This window comes from Lissotriton vulgaris, chromosome 5, assembly GCF_964263255.1.
Source record: "Lissotriton vulgaris chromosome 5, aLisVul1.2, whole genome shotgun sequence".
Lineage (NCBI taxonomy): Eukaryota > Metazoa > Chordata > Amphibia > Caudata > Salamandridae > Lissotriton > Lissotriton vulgaris.
This window is the reverse complement of record NC_141693.1, coordinates 1,359,832,978-1,359,854,021: the sequence shown is the minus strand read 5'-3', so window position 1 is coordinate 1,359,854,021 and position 21,044 is coordinate 1,359,832,978.

The window sequence follows — 21,044 nt, the reverse complement described above, 5'->3', positions numbered from 1 at the left end:
AATACACGTCAAGGCAAAAGACAGATCAAAGAACCTGCCTCTGAAAGCAACATATCAAGATGCCTGGACGGATGAAACTCGGAAAATGCACAAAACCAAAAGGAGAGAGAGAGGGAAGGCAGACCAGTGAAAAGACAACGAGAGAGACAAAGTGATAAGGAGCACTCCGAGTCAATCAGTTAAAGGACAACCTCAAGGAGTTCTTCACCCTCAAGGTGTCATTCAATGTCTGACGAGGAGGGAGCGTCAAGTGGGACAGACCGCACTCCTGGACAAGAAGGCAACCTGCACAACAAGAGAGTAAGGAAGACAAACCATAGAAGAAGAAATCAAAATGGTCAAAACTGGAAGTTGGCGCAGGAACATTCTTCGCCAAGTTGTGAAGATGAGTCTGAAGGAACATCATCCAGCAGGAGAACACATCACACCCACATCATGGGTATCCGAGCACCAAATAAGTGGGAAGAAGAAATAGATCGCATAAGACGAACTGACCCTCCCCAACAACGAACAGGAAAAGTCCAACGCATCAATGACACCGGGGACAACGAAGAAACTGAGAAGACGTCGTTGACATGTGAGAGAAGCAAAGATGGAAAATCTCAAGAGCAAACGTGTCTTTTAACGTGGGCAGAGTACAGTGCATCACCTCCTTATAACGTGTATAAGAGTGTCTGGGAGCAGTATCTTTTGACTGCCCCTCTTTCAGACTCACTGATATACCTTGACGCCGTTGGATTGGGTCTGTTGTTGAATTACAGGTTTAGAGTGGAGGGCGACCCTTTCCTTATTCCCTCTTAGCTCCGAGTTAAAGTTTGACTTCCTTCCTCCTAGTCTTGATTCACCCCTAGGGTATAGATAGATAAAATAGTCTATTTAGATCTTGGTCTTTTAAACATGACCCCACCTAAAACGGAAATAAAGTTTCCAAGCATAAATAGGAGGCAAAAACGATTGAACCTAATTTAAATTTTGTTTGGTTAGAACTATTAAAAATCTGCCTAGAGCGCACGTTGCACCTAAAAATTGCATATCAATTAAGTTTTATAGCTTTTCTGCATGTGCCCTAATCCCATATTTCATAAAAATTGGGTTTAGTGGATTATGCCGTAGGACCATGAAATGTAAATCCTAAGACATGGAGGGGCGAGCAATGCACCCTAGGATGCAGCTACAAATTTCATCTTTATTCAAAAACTGGTATTCTCCCAAAAATAGTGGGTTCAGCCCCTTATGCAATTTCAATAGCACAAAACTGGATTGGATTGGGTAATTCGGTCAGCCTTGCCCGGTTCGTTATCCGACCCCCCCCTCCCCCAGACACACCTTAATACATTGTATCTTATGCCACCCGATTGGTCGATGTATCAATCAAACGCTGAACGAAAATCCACAAAATGGCAATAAAAAATTCCCTTAGTTTAAATTCCCTTCTGACCCATGGCACAGAGGCGATCTATTGTGCAGTAGCCTTCGTGAAAACCCCCTGATCAAGCTGGGCGTGGTGAGTCACATCCATCCAATATTTCATAGGAGCAATGCTCTAGTATATATTTTCACTCCCAAATCTATCAAACCAATCAATCAGTAATTTGTTTGGGATCAGACCGGTTATCTTTCTTCACTATGGGCTTAATGATTGCCCCTTTCTAGATTCACTTTTTGAAGGAAACCACGAATAATCTTATCCACCAGTCTTGTTTTTCATAATTAGTGTGGGCAAATCATGAGGGCCTTCAGCACATGCTAAACTGAACGTAGAAATGTTTTTTTTCCAAGGAGCTTGCAGTGTGGTATCCTAGAATGTTGTCTTAAACTATGAACAAGTCTTCTCTTCGTTCTCCTGGATACCCTCATAGAGGCAACTCCGAAGTGTAAGGCTACATTCTTCTGGGATGCTACACGATGGAGCGCTCTATTCTGCCCTTCATCCTTCACGGACTAACCTCGAGAACCCACAGATGTCTTTTGATGCAGGTGCACTTACTTCCTCCGAGTTGGACCTTAAATAAGCTGCTTTACTCCTTTTCATCCAGGCAGTCCACTCTGCCACTTTTCCTTTGTAGGATTTAAGCATCCTTACATTCCCGTTTGTCTTAATGTTCTCCCCTTCCTTTTAGGCTAAGGTCGTGACTCTTAAACCACAAAGCTTTTTTCCTAGGACATCAATGCACATCCTTCGTTTTAGCAGGACTTCTTTTGAGCTTGATTTTAAGGCCGTTAACTACCCTCCTGAGTAGCTCTGTGTACTTACATGGCATTTCATCATCTTCCATAACCGAAGTCTCCAAATTAATTTCTGTCCGAGTCAATAACGAAAGGTGCTGATTATCAATCCAAATTGTCCATCCCTTCTGCTAGGCGAGGAGCAGTGTAATACTCGTCTTGCTTTCAGAATGTATATTTAAACCCATACGTACAGGGCAATGGTCACTGCCCAAGATCTTTTGATGATGACCTGGGCCTCTCTGCTTCCGTGTGTTCAGCAGCCTCTCCTGGTGTAATATAGTTGACAGTCTAGTAGCTGGGGTGGGCGGAGCTAGGTGGGCTGAGGGGAAGAGGAGGGGTCAGTACAGGATGAGGACAGTTAGAGTAGGGACAGGAGACAGGCTGGATGCAACACAATAAAGCTCCAGTATAATAAGAAAGTGTGTCTGTGGTTATTTGTAGCAGGATGCTACACCTGGCAGTCTTGGTCACCAAGCGACTGCAGCACACAGGCAATGGCCCGATCGGCGCGGGGATGGATTCCTCCCGCCTCAGGCTTTAATCCACGCAATGTGACCTCTCCTGGCATATGGTGTTGCCCTGGTATTTCAGCAAACAGGCATTATCGAGGTGGTCTAACCGCTAGAATGGTTGACCCCAAAGCTAGGGAAGGGATGCACAGCATCCTGTGGTTCTGGGAAAAATCACGTACTATCAAAAATGAATGTGTCCATCTGTAATGCAACTGGTGCTCAAGCAGAGCACTTTGATATCTTTGGGTCAAGCTCACTTTATATAAAACTCAGAAAAAGTAAACGGCCTGACCTGTGTGAGGGGCTGCTTTCTCCCACTGTGCTCCTCTAGCTCTGTTCATGGCAGCCCCTCCAGGCACAGTGTCGCCAATGAAGCCCAAAACATGCACTGTGTCCTCATGCCAGGGCTTTGTTCTGGAAGTCGTTCACACTACTCCCTAGGAGGGCAGAAAGTTGTCTGGTGGAAAACTGCTGTGTGAGGTCTCTGGACAAACGGGGCAACTGCTTAAAAGCTGTTTATCCTAAAATTGACATTAAGTTTGACTTTGGCATCAAGATAGGTTTAATGCCACGATTACTTTGAAACCTTGAAGTAGCCATTTTAGTAGTCCTATTCAAAAGTTAGCTGGGCTTAGGAGACAGCCAGTAACTCTGTGTTAGGCAATGTGGATACATCTTGTCCACCTGCAAAACCACAATATGGGTTTTTTTGCTAATAGGACTTATTAAAAAGGTGTCCCACTTGATAATATAAATTTCTGTGCCCTAGGGCTTGGTAGGACTTCCTTAGGGGAGACGTGTATACTGTTAAGGGAAGTGGGGGCTCTGCCATTGGTTTAAATAACAGTGAAAGAAACAGTTTTAACCCCTTCCATGCTGATGACGAACCCTAGCCGTCGTGCACTACGGTGCTCGTGTGCTGATGACGGCTGGGGTTCGTCATGGCTCGCCCCTGTTCGTGTTGTTTACAGCACACCAGGGGAATCGCGGCCGCATGGAAGGGGTTAAAACTGCTCTTCCAAACTGCAGTGGCAGGCTGGGAGCCATTTTGTACTCTGTTGCACACAGGGTGTCACAACCAGTGCTCCAGCCCTGGTGCTACTTGTCTTTCGTGCCCTAGGTACCTTATTCTAGGGACTTATAAGTAACTAAGTCTATGTCAATTGGGGATAGCCAATACAACATATTCTTTAAAATGGGTTAGAACACTGGCACTGAAGTCTGATTAGCAGGCCTCCATACACTCATAGTCAAATAACCAGGATTGTGAGGATGCGCATGGAAAAATAGGCATTTCATGACACAAACTATTTTTGGATTAACTATACTGTAGCAATATGTTTTGAGTAAATTCTTCCACAATATCACTTCAATTGTCAAGCCACTACAGTTACTATGGGCCTGATTATAGTGGCGGTGGGGCTGCCACCGTGAGGCCGTCAGTGGCGATCCCAACGCCATCCAGCCCATTGGATCCGACCACCACATCAGGATGTAGGAGAAGTGAGCTAGGCTGGCAGGGGAAAGACTGCCACGTCCAACAAGATCAAGGATCCCGTCAGTGTGGCCGTTGGATTCCTATTCTCTACAATGTGGCGGTGCCTACTCAGGGACCGCCATAGGGATTAGGATGTCCCTTTCTGCCAGCCATTTCATGGCTGTTAACCTGCCATTCAAAGGCAGGGAGAAAGTGACTTTGCGGGCTCCTAGCAGGGCCCCCATTCCCAATGACCCTCCCCTAAACATTGCTGTACAATGTGGCAGGCACCGGATGATGCCTGCCACATAGTGTACATGTTTTATTGCGTCGTGTGCTGAGAATGAGAAGCTATGTGGCATATGCTGCCTGCCTCCTTTTGAACAAGCAAAACATCTTAACTCCACAACAATGCCTAGTTATCTACTCTGCTAGTTTGTGGAAAACTATACATTGGTATGCTAAGTTCTCTTAGCCTTCTAGATAAATTCTTAATGAGAATAGGTCATAGTGTGTCTTCCTAACATAAAGCGTAAGAGGCTGTTCATGTTTTCAGGCAAACTCCTATGTTGATTGTAGTCCAACAAAGTATAGGATCTAAACGAACATCAATCACCAAAAGACAGTTGGACCCAATGTGGTCTTCTCTCAACTCCCACCTTGAGCAATCTGGCACCACAGCGAAGTTTAGCCCAAGTTGGCAGTGTGGCTTCTCTCAGAAGGGATAGTGGTTGTGAGATAATCCTCCATCATGCGGCGAGCTTTAACCTGTAGCTACCAGTTCAGTGAATTAAATACAGGTGCAGCTGCTATGGTTGTCCCAAACCTGTACTGATTAGGAAGGCTTTTAATGTGTTTGTGGTACTGGTTGAGCGCAAAATTTCAAGCCAATTGGCCTCAATTTGGAATGAAAATGAAAGCAAAGAATTGTTCATTAAGTTTGGACTTGGACTGTGTCCATAAAGTCCTGAGAAGCATTATTTGCCTCAGGTCTTACTGTGCTGGTCAGAGTACTTAACAGTATTTATAAGATACTTGATAAATGTAAACAACAAACACATTTTTTCGGTCAGAATAACCCAAATTTGCTCCCTCAACGTTATACTAAAATGCCTTTAGTTAAAGAGTAAGTGATTGCTCCACCACTTAATCGCCAAATTATTTTTTAGGTCGTGCCTACAGCACTTGCGCTGCATGCCGATCTGTTGTCTGTACTCTGTAGGGTCTGACTCCTCCCATACTTTGGATTGGCTTGTGTATCTTTCATTTAACAATTGTAGCCTGCAAATGGCTACTGTTGAGTGCGTGTCCCACCTTTTCTGAAAAGTTCACTCCCATCCAGTATTGCTGCAGGAGCGAGAAGCGGCGCGCACACTGATGCAGTCCGTACCTGCAGTCTGGTGCGCTATTTCTGCCTTTCCATTACTAGTGTGAGCTAGAACAGGCCTATAAATCTTGCGCTGCTTATTTAGATAAGCAGCGACATGCAATGGCGGATGTTGTCCCCTTGTCTGCTTCACCTTACAGTGGCACAAACATGAAGTAGCACTTCCCAAAAATATGCACCATTCATTTTCCTAAAGCGCTGATGTTTCCTGGTATTTGACTACCTCAAAAAGTGTGCCATACTGCAGAGCCTGGGGTTATTTTCCCGTGCTGATCCTGAGGGATCATTAACCCCTTGTCAAGGGGTTCGAAGTTCCCGAATATTTCTCCCTATCCATGAATGCATGTGGCAAACACTTTACAGAGACACAGCTAGATGGAGGACTCACACTGGGTGCTCAGGTCTCTAATGTTGCTTATGTCAATGACTTTGAGAGAGCGCAAAACTGAGTTAGAAATTGTAGAGGTGCGCCATATTCATGAATAATCAGCACCCACATATATAAAGGACTATAATCATGTTTAAATGTGATGTAGGGCTATGAAATAATGTGCCAGAATTTACATAGAGTAATGTAGTGTTTTGAAAGTACTAATGCCATGTTAATCTAGAAATATTGTTTGCAGTGAAGTATTAATCCAATTAAAGGATGGTCAATAAGTCATTAATGTATTAAGTTGCTCTATTAGAAATTCATTATTGTATTCACATAACGAGATAGAAGTGCTTAAGTTAGAAAATGTGTTTAGAAAATGTATTTTTACTATAATGATGAAGGCCTAATGAACGAAAATGTATTGCTCATGTTAGGATGTGATACCCAGAAACGTGCAGAGGCCCAGGTGGGGAAAAAGACTGTGTAGGCCGAATTGAGAATGTTTCACTTGACATTAAATCATGGAAATGTCTTTTCTAGAAGGTTGCTTTAGAAAATTAATTGCAACATGGAACTGTGAGCCGATTTATGTGCGTTCTTTTGCAGGTGCAAGGTTAACTAGAGATTGTAGAAGAAGGGCCCATTGTGTATGAGTGTTAGGATGGTAGTCCCAGACATGGAGGAGTGGCTGCGGAATTTAGGGAAGCAACTTCAAGAGAAGAAGGCTCTGGGACCCAAGGACGTTTTCAACGGGCAAGGATGAAGATGTCGTAATGGAAATTACTGATAGTTAATACCTTTGAGAGGGGCGTATCTTAGGGCGTGTCACCCATATTGTGGGGTTTTGTATTAGGGACAGCACCCTGAAGGAGAGGCAGAGCAGATGGGCATGAGGGCGAAGAGAGATGTTGGTCAGGCAGAGAGCTTTGCTATGCGAGATGGGTTCTTAGGCTAAGTCCGAACAAAGTGAGTGTGCTTCTTTAGAAGTCACCACGGCTGACACCTTTAATAGGAGGGAACTTTGTTAAGTAGGGATGTCACTTAGTATAGTGTAGGGACAGATTAATCTGGATTTATTCCTTCCTTTTCCGATGCCTACTAAAACCCAGGTTATAGCAATTCTTGTTAGCCTGATGATTTTGGAATTGATACTGGTATTGATTCTTAGCCGATTAAGACTTTTCCGTAGAATCATGTTTGTATTAGTGCCCGTTTATCTTCTGAATCTTTTGCTGAGGTGTTTATATACCCAACTGTTTTTGGCTTTATAATAAATCTTTAAACTCGATCTTTAGTCAGTGGTTCTTTGGGGAAGGCAAATAGGGATCGTTCAAGTTGTAAACATTGTTAAGATAGATTGCCTTCTACACTCTATGACAGGTAAAAAGGTCTAGTCGACCTGTGATGGGATTCTAGAAAATGCTATTCTGGTTCTAGAGTATAAATCCCGCCTTTCCAGTTGGTAGCAGAGTAGGATGGTTTATCTTCTGGAGTGAGGGTAATCTAGGATAGGTAAAGATTTCCCCAAGGCCCATAGAGATCGGGAGATGTGTGTCCGCAGAACCGCGGACGGAGGATGGCGTTCCACGGAAAATGACGGAGAGTGACGGTGTGGCAGAAAGCAGCAGATCGTAAGAGAGTGAGTATGAAAAGGGTCATGCATGTTAGATTGCGGTGTGCATTGTGTTGTTGAATTGTATTGTCTAGCGGAGTTGAGTGCCTGTAGTGTGAAAGGAGATCAGGTTGTGAGCGCGCGCAACCGGTGAAAATCTTAGACTCAAGGAGAGTTTAAGTGGTTCGGGTGTATCGAACACCAACAGTAATTGTCGACCATTGAAAGGGGGTCATGAGGTACCATTGATCGCCCGCAGGACCGAGATAGGGGGAACGAATGTGTGAATGTGTGAGTAACGGACGCTGGTCGGAAGTTGCCGTGTGTATGTAACCTATCAGAGAGGCGATTGTCTTGTCATTAAGTGGACAGACATTTGCCAGTTCGGTGGCAATTACAGTCAGACTGTGGATGTACAGTCAAGGGAGTGGCTGCTTTGTCGGAAGTGATCATTTCAAGTGTATGATTGGGACCCATGCATGACCGAGAGACGAGCGGAGAAAGGAGGGGAACTGCTGCGAAGCGGAGGCGAGTGACGTCAGAAAGAGCCGCGCTGGAATAGGACGGTTAGTGTGGAGCCGCGCTGAGATTGGGCGGTTAGCGAGAAGCGAGTGACGTCAGAAGAGGGCCGTGCTGGGATAGGGCGGTTAGAGTAAAGCCACGCTGGAATTGGTGGATTGTCATTGGAAAGTAAACGAGCATTGTAAACAAGGAAACGTTGTAGGTTTCATCATGAAATGTCTAGAAGGATTGCAAAGCTGTTTTAAGGGAGAAAAGAAGCTTGAACCTCGGGGTGGGGAAGAGGCTCCACCCAAGGATACGCCAGCTCATTACATGGCTACGAATGTTGGGTTACATACCATATTGTGGCTTGAAAGCTGGTGTAAGATGACTGACGGAAGTGAGGAATTGACTTTTCCTAGGTACGGGACATTCAGATTGGAGGTGTTGTACCAGTTAAAAGCGACTATGGCTTCTTTACGACCTTTGCCTAGACCAACACAGTTTGAAGCATTAAATGCATGGATCAGGGCAGCCTACAAAAAGAACAGAGATAGAAGACAGGAAAGAGTGAAGAGATCAGTTAGGGCGGTACAGGACGCGAGGTGGGATGCACTGGCCAAGAGGTGGAGAGTGCAGACCATTGAGGGAGACAGACTGTACCCACTGTTGGTCAATGCAGGGGAGGCGCAGAGAAAGAACACAGAGGATGAAGACAGCGAGACGGACAACAGTCTGATAGAGAGACTGTTGTGAGAGAGGCCACCTCCATATAATCCGGAGGTAGAAGGGAGGCCAGCACCACCAATGGGAAGAGAGACATCAGTAGTAGACGGTGGAGTCTTAAGAGAGAGCGACTTGGGCCCAGTAGGGGACAGGTCCGGCTCAGTGGGAGGAGAAGGGGTATCTCAGCAATCCCCAGAAACGAGGGTAGTGGGAAGATTTAAGGTGCAAAAAGTGTACTGCGAAGAGGGAGTCAGTACCCAGAGGCTACCAGATGCTCTTACGGTACCTGTCACCATAGGTCCCATAGTATCAGTGTACAACCCAGAACAGACACAAAGCGAGAGTCTGCCACAAATAGATAGAGAAAGGAATACCAGTGAAGGTAGAAGTATTGTGGCGGACGAGTGGAACCAATGGTCCAGACATATAGAAAGGAGCACCCCTTTGGCAGCATCGGCAGACTCATCCAGAGAACAGGGGGGTTTAAGAGGACCGATTGATTTGAGAGGGCCACGGCCAAGGCCGATTAGAGAATTGAGGCCAGATTTGCGAACTTGGGAGACGGTCGTGGATACCCAGAGCGAAAGGTCAAGGGATGGTCATGGCAATGGAGGTCAGGACAATAGGGGGGTGTCTCACTGTACGTCTGACGGAAGCAGACAGGAATGGGACCGTGGGGGGGGAGGAAAATAGGGGAGCGTCCCCCCTGTTCCTACAGATAGAAGACAAGACTGGGACCGTGAAAGATGGGAGCGAGGAAGTGTTCCCCATAACACACCCGAGGAGGACAGACGAGTGAGTCAGGAATATAAGGGGAGGGACTCTAGAGAAACCTCTAGTCAAGGCACATTGAGAGCAGTGATAAAGGCAAGGAGAATAGATGTGCTGAGACTTAAATCAGAGGTGGAGGAAATAGTAGAAGGTGCAATACCCCTGGAGAGAATAGAACTTTACGAACCAGATGAACTGTTGTTTGTAGCGAAAGATGTTACTCGCAGGGCTAGGGCAGCCCACTAGAAGTTAACCGAGCTAGCGAACAAATACTCAGTGGACCTGACCAGGACAAAGGCATTTCAGGTGGCCATAGGTTGCAGTATTCAGACCAAGATCTAGATGAGAAGAGAGTGATCGGATTAAAAACCCACATCAGAGAATTAATTGTGGGAATCCGAATATGGGTCCAACTGGACAAATGGGAGGAAAGGTGGTCAAGGAAGAAGAGCATTAGGCGAAGTACTATAGAGACAGCACCGGGAGCGGGGCTGATGCATGCAGAAGCATACCCCTTGAGGAAGGTGGCTCATGGGGGATATGTGCATGTACCTTGGAGTAAGGGAGACCTGGCTGCCTTTACGAACACATTTTCTAAATTGAGGGAGAGTCCAGTAGAATGGTACAAGCAGGTAGGGAGGTTCTTAAAAATATCAAAGGTACTGTGGGTTGATTTGAACACGTTGTTTGACATCGTGGTTCCGGGGGACCTGTGGGTAGCATGTAAAGTCAGCGTTGAATGGCCCACAGAGGAGCCAGAACGAGATAGTCACCAATGGTCCCTCACCTAGGGTGATGATAAAGTACGAGCGGGCGATTACGCGGTTAAAGACTAAGGTACCACCACAGGACATAGATTGGGTGAAAATAGATCGAACTAGACAAGAACCGAAGGAGACAGTCCATGAGTACTATGAGAGATTATTGCAGATATTCAAGCAGTGCAGTGGATTGGATGTGATGGATCTAAAGGATATGGGACAGTTTGTGTCCAAGTTTGTTCTTGGACTGAGACCCGATTTTTGTCTCATGATACAACAATATTTGATTTGTTGGCAGAACAAGCCTCTGGACGAGATCCTGAGGTATGCCAGGTACTGCAGTGATGAAATAGACTCTAAGACTAAGAAGCTCAAGGATAAGCTGGTGCTAGTCCAGATGCAGCCGGGAGGACAGGGTCAGTCTGGAAATGGAACATTAAGGAGGAAATCGGGCGGTCAGAAAAGAGACAATGAGGATGGCCCAAGGCCAAGAGTAGATCTGGCGACTCTGAAAAAGACAACTAAGTGTCATCAGTGTCATGAGATCGGGCATTGGAGACGCGAGTGTCCCCATAACCCGGAAAATCAGGTACAGGAAGAGGAGGAGGAGAGTCAGGCCCCTCAATTACCGAGGACAACAGTAGCTAAGTTCAAGGCGGCAAAAGGGCGGACTCCTGCTCCTAGAGCTCCGGTTCCCCAGCCACCGAAGATTGCGGCAGGGAACAAGGTTTACCAGCAGATGCCTCTCATGGTAGACAGAGACGAGTACTATCACTTTGACCCAGTGACAGGACGGTGCCTGAGTGAAGAGGAGAATTGTACCCTAGGAGCAGTATTGGAGATAGACCAGAGGGGACCCTTTGTAGAAGCTGATGTAGCTGGACACCCCACCACCTTTCTGGTGGATACGGGTGCTACTCGTTCTACGGTACGGTCTGCAGTAGTTCCTAACTTACCACTTTCCGGACAAACTATCCAAGTTGTAGGGGTCGCAAATAGGAGGATGACAAACCCACTGACTGAGCCAGTCCCAGTAAAAATAGGGAATTTCAGGGACAACCACCAATTTGTAGTATGCGATTCTAGTCCTGTGTGTCTGCTAGGAAGGGATCTGTTGTGTAAACTTAATTACACCATCTACTGTACACCTAAGGGAGTAGAGTTAGAGACAAATGATGATGATGCTGCCTTTAAGGTTGTAAACACACATGTGTGCATAGAACTGTATCCTGCACTAACGGTGGAGGAACTCTCCTGGGATTTGAGACAGGCAGTCAGAAGGGAAGTTTGGGACTTTACAGGAGAGGAGATTGGATTGATCAAAGGAGTGGAACCAGTTAAGATTCAAGTGAGACCTAATGCAGAGTTTCCAAGAACACCCCAGTACAAGTTGACTCCAGAAACAATTGCGGGAATAAAACCGGTGATTGAATCCATGATTAGACAGGGAATTCTGAAGGAAGTAATGGGCAGTCCATGTAACTCTAGGCTTGCAGAAGCCTAGCGGGAAGTTCAGGATTGTGCAGGATTTACGGAAAGTGAACGACATAGTTGTTCCATGCTGTCCAGTGGTACCGAATCCATCAGTGATATTAGTTCAGATTCCAGCACAGGCTGAGTGGTTCACAGTAAATTAACTTGTGTCAGGCATTCTTCTCAATACCATTACATGAGGAGAGCCAATTTCTTTTTGCATTTAAGGTGGAAGATCGCGTATTAACGTGGTGTCGTATCCCTCAAGGGTATACAGAGAGCCCATCAATCTTTAACCAATTGTTGAAAAGGAATCTTGAGAGTCTAGTACTGCCCCAGAACTCGGTTCTCGTACAGTACATAGACGACCTCCTTGTTGCGTCAGGGACAGAAGATGCCTGTAGAATAGACACCATCGCTTTGTTGAACCATCTGGCAGAAAATGGTCACAAGGTATCTCCCAGCAAGCTACAGTACTGTCTGCCTGAAGTCCAGTATCTAGGACACAGAATAGAAAAGGGCAAACGAAAAGTATCTCCAGATAGGATAGAGGCCATAATGAAAATGATGGTGCCCTCGACACAGAGAGAGGTTAGAATGTTCTTGGGAATGGTTGGCTACTGTCGCCAGTGGATTGCTAACTTTTCCCTGAAGGCGAAGCCCTTGCAGAAACTGACGCTCAAGGGCGTAAGTGATCCGGTACCATGGGACACAGACTGCATGATGGCTTTCCTTGAGTTGAGAGAGGACTTATGTCGTGCTCCGGCTCTGGGAATGCCTGATTACAACAAATTGTTTTCATTGTTCTGCTGCGAGCGAGAGGGTTGCGCGTTGGCAGTTTTAACCCAAGATCATGGAGGTGTCCGTAGACCAGCTGCTTATTTCTCGGCTACCTTAGACCCAGTAGCCGCAGCGTTGCCCGGATGTCTCAAATCCGTTGCTGAAACAGGTGTCCGCATTGAGAGATGTGAAAGCATTGTGATGGGACATCCATTGGTGGTACATGTTCCACATTCAGTAGAACTGTTAATGACCAGGACCAAAACGCAGCACTTGACCAACAATAGGCTCACACGTTACGAGCAGGTTATACTTGCCACGGAGAATGTGACCCTTAAGAGGTGCTCGGTTTTGAGCCCTGCTACGTTAATGCCATTGCCAAATGTCTTAGATGATGATTGTGAAGACCACGACTGCCTTGAGGTGACTGAACTGTGCACCAAACCTAGACCAGACATTGTCGATGAGCCATTGGAAGACCCTGATGAAATTTACTTTGTTGATGGCTCATGCATAAGAGACAGTGCTGGACAGTTAAGAGCATATATTTACAAAAAGGGGTGGTGAGGGACAGAGTCTCTGAATTAAGCAGAAAGCTCTCACCCAGTCAAGAGATCAGGGCTAGATCCAACACCGTTTTTTAGCTCACTGCACCATCCCAGTTTCAGAACCTGGCTGTATGCAAATTAGTCTGTTCCTGTCCCAGTGCATGATGGGAACAGGGCAAACCAAACTACAAAAGCCGATTCTTACACTGGGAAGGAAACAAGCTCCCGGGGACCGGTTTCTGGCATTATAGCCGTCTTCGGCCCGGTTTGCTTGAATCCTGATGGTGCAATGAGCAAGGGTCTCACATCTGAGAATACCCTTTCACGCTTAGGGTGGACAAAAATATTTACAAAAAGGGGTGGTGAGGGACAGAGTCTCTGAATTAAGCAGAAAGCTCTCACCCAGTCAAGAGATCAGGGCTAGATCCAACACCGTTTTTTAGCTCACTGCACCATCCCAGTTTCAGAACCTGGCTGTATGCAAATTAGTCTTCCTGTCCCAGTGCATGATGGGAACAGGGCAAACCAAACTACAAAAGCCAATTCTTACACTGGGAAGGAAACAAGCTCCCGGGGACCAGTTTCTGGCATTACAGCCGTCTTCGGCCCGGTTTGCTTGAATCCTGATGGTGCAATGAGCAAGGGTCTCACATCTGAGAATACCCTTCCACGCTTAGGGTGGACAAAAATATTTACAAAAAGGGGTGGTGAGGGACAGAGTCTCTGAATTAAGCAGAAAGCTCTCACCCAGTCAAGAAATCAGGGCTAGATCCAACACCGTTTTTTAGCTCACTGCACCATCCCAGTTTCAGAACCTGGCTGTATGCAAATTAGTCTGTTCCTGTCCCAGTGCATGATGGGAACAGGGCAAACCAAACTACAAAAGCCAATTCTTACACTGGGAAGGAAACAAGCTCCCGGGGACCGGTTTCTGGCATTACAGCCGTCTTCGGCCCGGTTTGCTTGAATCCTGATGGTGCAATGAGCAAGGGTTTCACATCTGAGAATACCCTTCCACGCTTAGGGTGGACAAAAATATTTACAAAAAGGGGTGGTGAGGGACAGAGTCTCTGAATTAAGCAGAAAGCTCTCACCCAGTCAAGAGATCAGGACTAGATCCAACACCGTTTTTTAGCTCACTGCACCATCCCAGTTTCAGAACCTGGCTGTATGCAAATTAGTCTTCCTGTCCCAGTGCATGATGGGAACAGGGCAAACCAAACTACAAAAGCCAATTCTTACACTGGGAAGGAAACAAGCTCCCGGGGACCGGTTTCTGGCATTACAGCCGTCTTCGGCCCGGTTTGCTTGAATCCTGATGGTGCAATGAGCAAGGGTCTCACATCTGAGAATACCCTTCCACGCTTAGGGTGGACAAAAATATTTACAAAAAGCGGTGGTGAGGGACAGAGTCTCTGAATTAAGCAGAAAGCTCTCACCCAGTCAAGAGATCAGGGCTAGATCCAACACCGTTTTTTAGCTCACTGCACCATCCCAGTTTCAGAACCTGGCTGTATGCAAATTAGTCTGTTCCTGTCCCAGTGCATGATGGGAACAGGGCAAACCAAACTACAAAAGCCAAAAGTTAAGAGCGGCTTTTGCTGTTTGCACGATTCATGGGATGGTCGAAGCTGCCTGCCTAGAAGGAGTACACTCCGCTCAGGTGGCTGAGATAATTGCGTTGACGCGTGCCTGTTTGGCAGCCAACAAAATTCGAGTCACCATATACACAGACAGCCGATATGGATTTGGTGTGGTTCATAACTTCGGTCAGTTGTGGTCTCAAAGGGGTTACATGACATCATCAGGTTCCCCTATCAGGAATGGAGAATTTGTCAGGTTACTGCTGGAGGCTCTGCAGGGTCCAGCAGAAATCGCTGTGGCGAAGTGTACAGCACACAGCAAAGGTGCTGATTTTGTGTCCTTGGGTAATCGTTATGCTGATGAAGTTGCACGCTATTGTGCAGAACAAGGTTACTCTTTTATTGATCAAGTTATTGAGGGGATGCAGGGAGGGACCGAGCTAAATATGATACTTGAAGTGGCTGATACCTGGGATGAATTGAGGAAGATGCAGGAACAAGCGTCAGACTTCGAGAAAAGAGTGTGGGTGACCTCTGGTTGTACCAAAGGGGAACTGGACTTGTGGATTTCAGCTGATGGGAGAGCTGTGTTGCCGAATGAGCTGGTGAGCCCGATGGCTCGACAGATACATGGTCCTGTGCATTTGGGAAGGGATGCAATGATGCGAGTGTTCAGGCAGACTTGGTACAATCCCAAGTTTAGAATGGCTGCGGAAGCAGTATGTCAGAGGTGTGTTACGTGTCAACAAATGAATGTTGGGAAGAGGACACCAGTCACAGTGAGTCACATTGGAAGGTCTGGTGGGTGCTTCAATATGATGCAACTGGATTTCATTGAAATGCCGAGGTGTAATCGCCTCAGATATGTCTTGGTGATTGTATGTGTGTTTTCCAGATGGGTTGAGGCGTACCCAACTCGTAGGTGCGATACACTCACAGTAGCAAAATTATTGTTGAAGGAGTTAGTGCCAAGATTCGGGGTCCCGACCTCTTTGGAATCGGACAGAGGGACGCATTTTAACAGTGAAGTTGTGAAAATGCTCTGCTCTGCACTGAACATTGACCAGAGACTGCATTGTAGCTATCGACCAGAGGCTTCTGGCAATGTAGAGCAAATAAATGGAACACTCAAGGCTCGAATTGCGAAGGCGTGCTCATCCACGTCCCTGAAATGGCCAGATGCCTTACCGTTGGTGCTAATGAGCTTACGTAGTACACCAGACAGGAGGACAGGACTCTCACCCCATGAGGTGTTGATGGGGAGAGCTATGAGATTGCCGTCCGTCCCTTCAGCAGCCTTGTTAAATATCACAGATGATCTGATTCTTGACTACGGCAAGGGACTATCTGATGTCATCCATTCTGTGTCTCTTCAGGTGCAGACTGCTGAAATCCCGGCTTCTAGAGACCTTTGTCACGACCTGTGTCCAGGTGACTGGGTCCTGGAGCGGAAGCACGTGAGAAAGAGCTGCCTGGATGTGCGTTGGCGAGGCCCGATTCAGGTTATCCTGGTGACGAACACTGCCGTGAAGTGTGGTGGATTGCCGAACTGGATACATGCTTCTCACACCCGAAGAGTTCCAGCACCCCTGGAAGAAACAGCTCCTCTCGTTGATGGAAATCCAGCTGTGAAGGAAGATCCACTAGAGGGGACAAGTCAAGCTGTGGGGGTGTCTGAAGAAGCTGGTAATTTATCCGACCGAGCTGAAGGAGATCACGACGACAGTGACACGGAATCCGCCTCTCAATGGGGAAGTTGCTGTGAAGGTGATCTCAACCCAGAGCAAGCTGAAGGCAGTGATGAGCAGGGTGTGCCAACGAGAAGCAGAGGAGAGAACAGCACAGCGGCAAGTTGGCCTGAGAGGCGAAGACGACTGAACGTGAGGCTGGCCTTTGAAAGAGATTTTGCACCTGTATCTGAAGAATCAGACCCGGAAGGGGAAAACCAAGAGTCAGAGGAAAAAGGTCTGAGGAGATCAAGGAGGGTGAGAGTACCTTGTCGAAGATACGCCACCCCGGAGTGGACCTACCCTTTGACAAATGCCAGGTGTACTGAGGTCCGGGAGGGTGAGATCAGTGATTGTGATCAGTACGATCCCCAACGTTAAGCTGGAAGTGATACTGTTGGTACCTGAACTGGAAATTGAAGGCATACTGACGATCACAATTCCTAATCCCCCTTACCTAAGCAAGATACGTGATTTAATCCTGAATAGGCTGATCTTTCCTACATTTGGACCTGAGATACCTGCTTATGAATCAGTAGTCCTTCGAATGGAACTCTTGGATTACGTGCTACGTGCAGTTGGAGCAAATATCATCATTGATCAGTAAAGACTTTGTAAATAGCTGTTGAATTTACTTAGAACCGAGTGGAAGAAGAAGAAATTTAGGGACATCCCTTAGAGGACGGAGAAGGGTCAGGGTCGCCTGAATGCGAATGGAAATGAAGAAATGAAAGGGGATTCCTGCTTCTAGGTGTGGTTCGATTCATAAAGCCAAGAAAAAGACTTTGTGTTGCTGCTAAAAACGAATTGCACTGTTTGAGACCATGGAGGCTGGGAACCCGACTCCTAGGGCAAAATGTATCATAGGCACACTTATAGGGGTAGTGATATTCTTTATATGTCTAGTAGTTTTAGTTACTTATTTAGCACCACAAGAGCAGGAAGTGGAGGTCGAGAGAACGCCTACACCTACCACTCCTAGCCAGAAAGAGGTTAACATAGGAGCTGAGAAAGCTTTGCTAGTAGAAGAAAGCCGTAGATTACATGCAGATTTGTCTAAAGGAAACTTTGGAAAGAATGCGTATGCAAAGTTGTTGTATGAGTACATTGATGCGATGGATGCGAAAGATTGTTATGTGTGTATACAGTTGCCGGCTTCTGTAGATGAGGGTATTAGATACCATCACCTGCCATTAACATATGGAATTTCATGTAGTTTGCTGCTTAGCATATTTTATGGGCGGAATCATTTTGAATATTTCTTTTCGAATTATGATGCTGTGCTTCCAGAGGTCCCTGCTTATAAGCACTTGAACAAGTGGGATTATTATAAGTCAGATAGACTTAGATACTTTTTCATTCCAACTCGAGAAATAGACACCTCATATGCTCACCGACACAATTTGACCTGCTCATTGGCAGAGGTAGAGAAGAAGTTCATAGAACAGGTAGAGGATAGGTATCAAAAACAAAAGCAGTTGCAGGCATCAGGTCAAGGTAAAGTAGATTGGACGGATGAGGAGAAGTTGCATAAGACAAGAGGAAGCTATGGTCTGATAGCATTGGATGAGGTACAGAAAGGGAAGTTGTGCCTGCACAGACCAAAGACGTATTACGAAAATGTGTATGTGGGCCAGACAACTTGTGAACACACTTTCACGTTGGAATATTACACCAAGGATTTCCTGAAGAGTGTGGTACAAGTGATCCCCACGGTCTGTGGGAAAAATGCGTATGTGAGGTTGCCGGATAAGTGGTATGGGACATGTTACCTGGAAATTATTTTTCCTAAGATATACCACACTGAGGACTTTGCTCTCTTGGAAGGTGGACACTTGACGAGGGTAAAGCGAGGAGAGAGTGCTGGTGCAATAGTGGGTGATGTGTTTGGAGCTGCGATACCAATGTTGGGAGTGATCCTGAATGATGTGAAGATACGGCGGTTGGCAACTGTGGTGGATGAATTGTCAATGAGTACAGCTAAGTCATTGGTGTTGATTGAGGGTGAGATGCTGTCGATAAGGACAATGGTTTTGCAGAACCGTCTTGCTCTAGACGTCCTTCTGGCGAAAGAGAGCGGAGTCTGTAAACTTTTGAAGGTTTAGGAATGTTGCACGTATATTCCAGATGACTCCAAAGATCTGAAGAAATATATACGTAACATTACTGCAATTCATTACAAAATTGAGGATTTGACACAAGAGAATGCATGGGAAAAAGTTTGCAAGGGATTTGGAAGTGTTGGAAACTGGTTTGCAAACCTGGGAAGGAGCTTCCTTGGGTACATACTGAAGCCCCTTATCATCATAGTGGCATGTGTGATCGGATTATGGGGTTTGCTGAGACTGTATAAATGGTATAGGTCAAATAGGCTGACAAGGTCGATGAGAGTACAAGAGCAGAGAATGGAGAACTTGCAAGACAATCAATATCGAAGTTTAAGGGCTTTGGAGATGCTCAAGCGAGGGAAACTTGCGACAAGTTCTGTGTAGCTCGGTCCCTACCCTAAGAGATGTTGGGTTGGTGGTGATGACACAGGTCATCAAAAGGGGGACTGAGAGAGCGCAAAACTGAGTTAGAAATTGTAGAGGTGCGCCATATTCATGAATAATCAGCACCCACATATATAAAGGACTATAATCATGTTTAAATGTGATGTAGGGCTATGAAATAATGTGCCAGAATTTACATAGAGTAACGTAGAGTGTTTTGAAAGTACTAATGCCATGTTAATCTAGAAATATTGTTTGCAGTGAAGTATTAAGCCAATTAAAGGATGGTCAATAAGTCATTAGTGTATTAAGTTGCTCTATTAGAAATTCATTATTGTATTCACATAACGAGATAGAAGTACTTAAGTTAGAAAATGTGTTTAGAAAATGTATTTTTACTATAACGATGAAGGCCTAATGAACGAAAATGTATTGCTCATGTTAGGATGTGATACCCAGAAACGTGCAGAGGCCCAGGTGGGGGAAAAGACTGTGTAGGCCAAATTGAGAATGTTTCACTTGACATTAAATCATGGAAATGTCTTTTCTAGAAGGTTGCTTTAGAAAATTAATTGCAAGTAACATGGAACTGTGAGCCGATTTATGTGCGTTCTTTTGCAGGTGCAAGGTTAACTAGAGATTGTAGAAGAAGGGCCCATTGTGTATGAGCGTTAGGATGGTAGTCCCAGACATGGAGGAGTGGCTGTGGAATTTAGGGAAGCAACTTCAAGAGAAGAAGGCTCTGGGACCCAAGGACGTTTTCAACGGGCAAGGATGAAGATGTCGTAATGGAAATTACTGAAAGTTAATACCTTTGAGAGGGGCGTACCTTAGGGCGTGTCGCCCATATTGTGGGGTTTTGTATTAGGGACAGCACCCCGAAGGAGAGGCAGAGCAGATGCGCATGAGGGGGAAGAGAGATGTTGGTCAGGCAGAGAGCTTTGCTATGCGAGATGGGTTCTTAGGCTAATTCCGAACAAAGTGAGTGTGCTTCTTTAGAAGTCACCACGGCTGACACCTTTGATAAGAGGGAACTTTGTAAGTAGGGATGTTACTTAGTATAGTGTAGGGACAGATTAATCTGGATTTATTCCTTCCTTTTTCGATGCCTACTAAAACCCAGGTTATAGCAATTCTTGTTAGCCTGATGATTTTGGAATTGATACTGGTATTGTTTCTTAGCCGATTAAGACTTTTCCATAGAATCATGTTTGTATTAGTGCCTGTTTATCTTCTGAATCTTTTGCTGAGGTGTTTATATATCCAACTGTTTTTGGCTTTATAATAAATCTTTAAACTCGATCTTTAGTCAGTGGTTCTTTGGGGAAGGCAAATGGGGATCGTTCAAGTTGTAAACATTGTTAAGGTAGATTGCCTTCTACACTCTATGACAGGTAAAAAGGTCTAGTCGACCTGTGACGGGATTCTAGAAAATGCTAGTCTGGTTCTAGAGTATAAATCCCGCCTTTCTAACTTGGTAACCCTTTGTGTACAGGGCAAGTTACAAATGGGCTCCATTTCTGCCGCATCATGCTGAGCTTGCTCCCTGAAGGGAAACTATTTAAAATATTTAGGAAGTTTATCCGCAGCATTAGAGGGTGACATTCTTCATAATTGATGTGATTGTAATAAGTGAACGTGTTGGGAAGAGTTGTGCATTTTGCCTGTTTGTTTGCGTTATCCTAACTGCATTCGAGTGCTTTAATAGGGGGATCAGTATTAAACCTACTTGCACAAAGATAGAGCAGCACATCAGTGGAAAGCCATGATGGTTTTGGTACCGTCTACCCTGGACTTAAGAAGTGCGTATATCTGTGTTAGTGTGCATACCTGTGTGCTTCCCCTGTTCACCAGTGGTTCACTTCATCTGTGGCACTGAACCAGGGCGGGGCTTGGGGTGAGGGTGCGATGCTGTGTTTCATAGCCCACCACTGAAAGCATTTTTTGCTGTTTCATGAATGACTAATGGTGTTTCTAATGCACAGACGTTCACCTTTTAGTAGAATTCCAAGGTTGTTTAAATCAGTGTAGCTCTTACTGTTTTTGGTAGCCATGACTTAAAAACAATTAGAAACGCTCCAACGTGTTC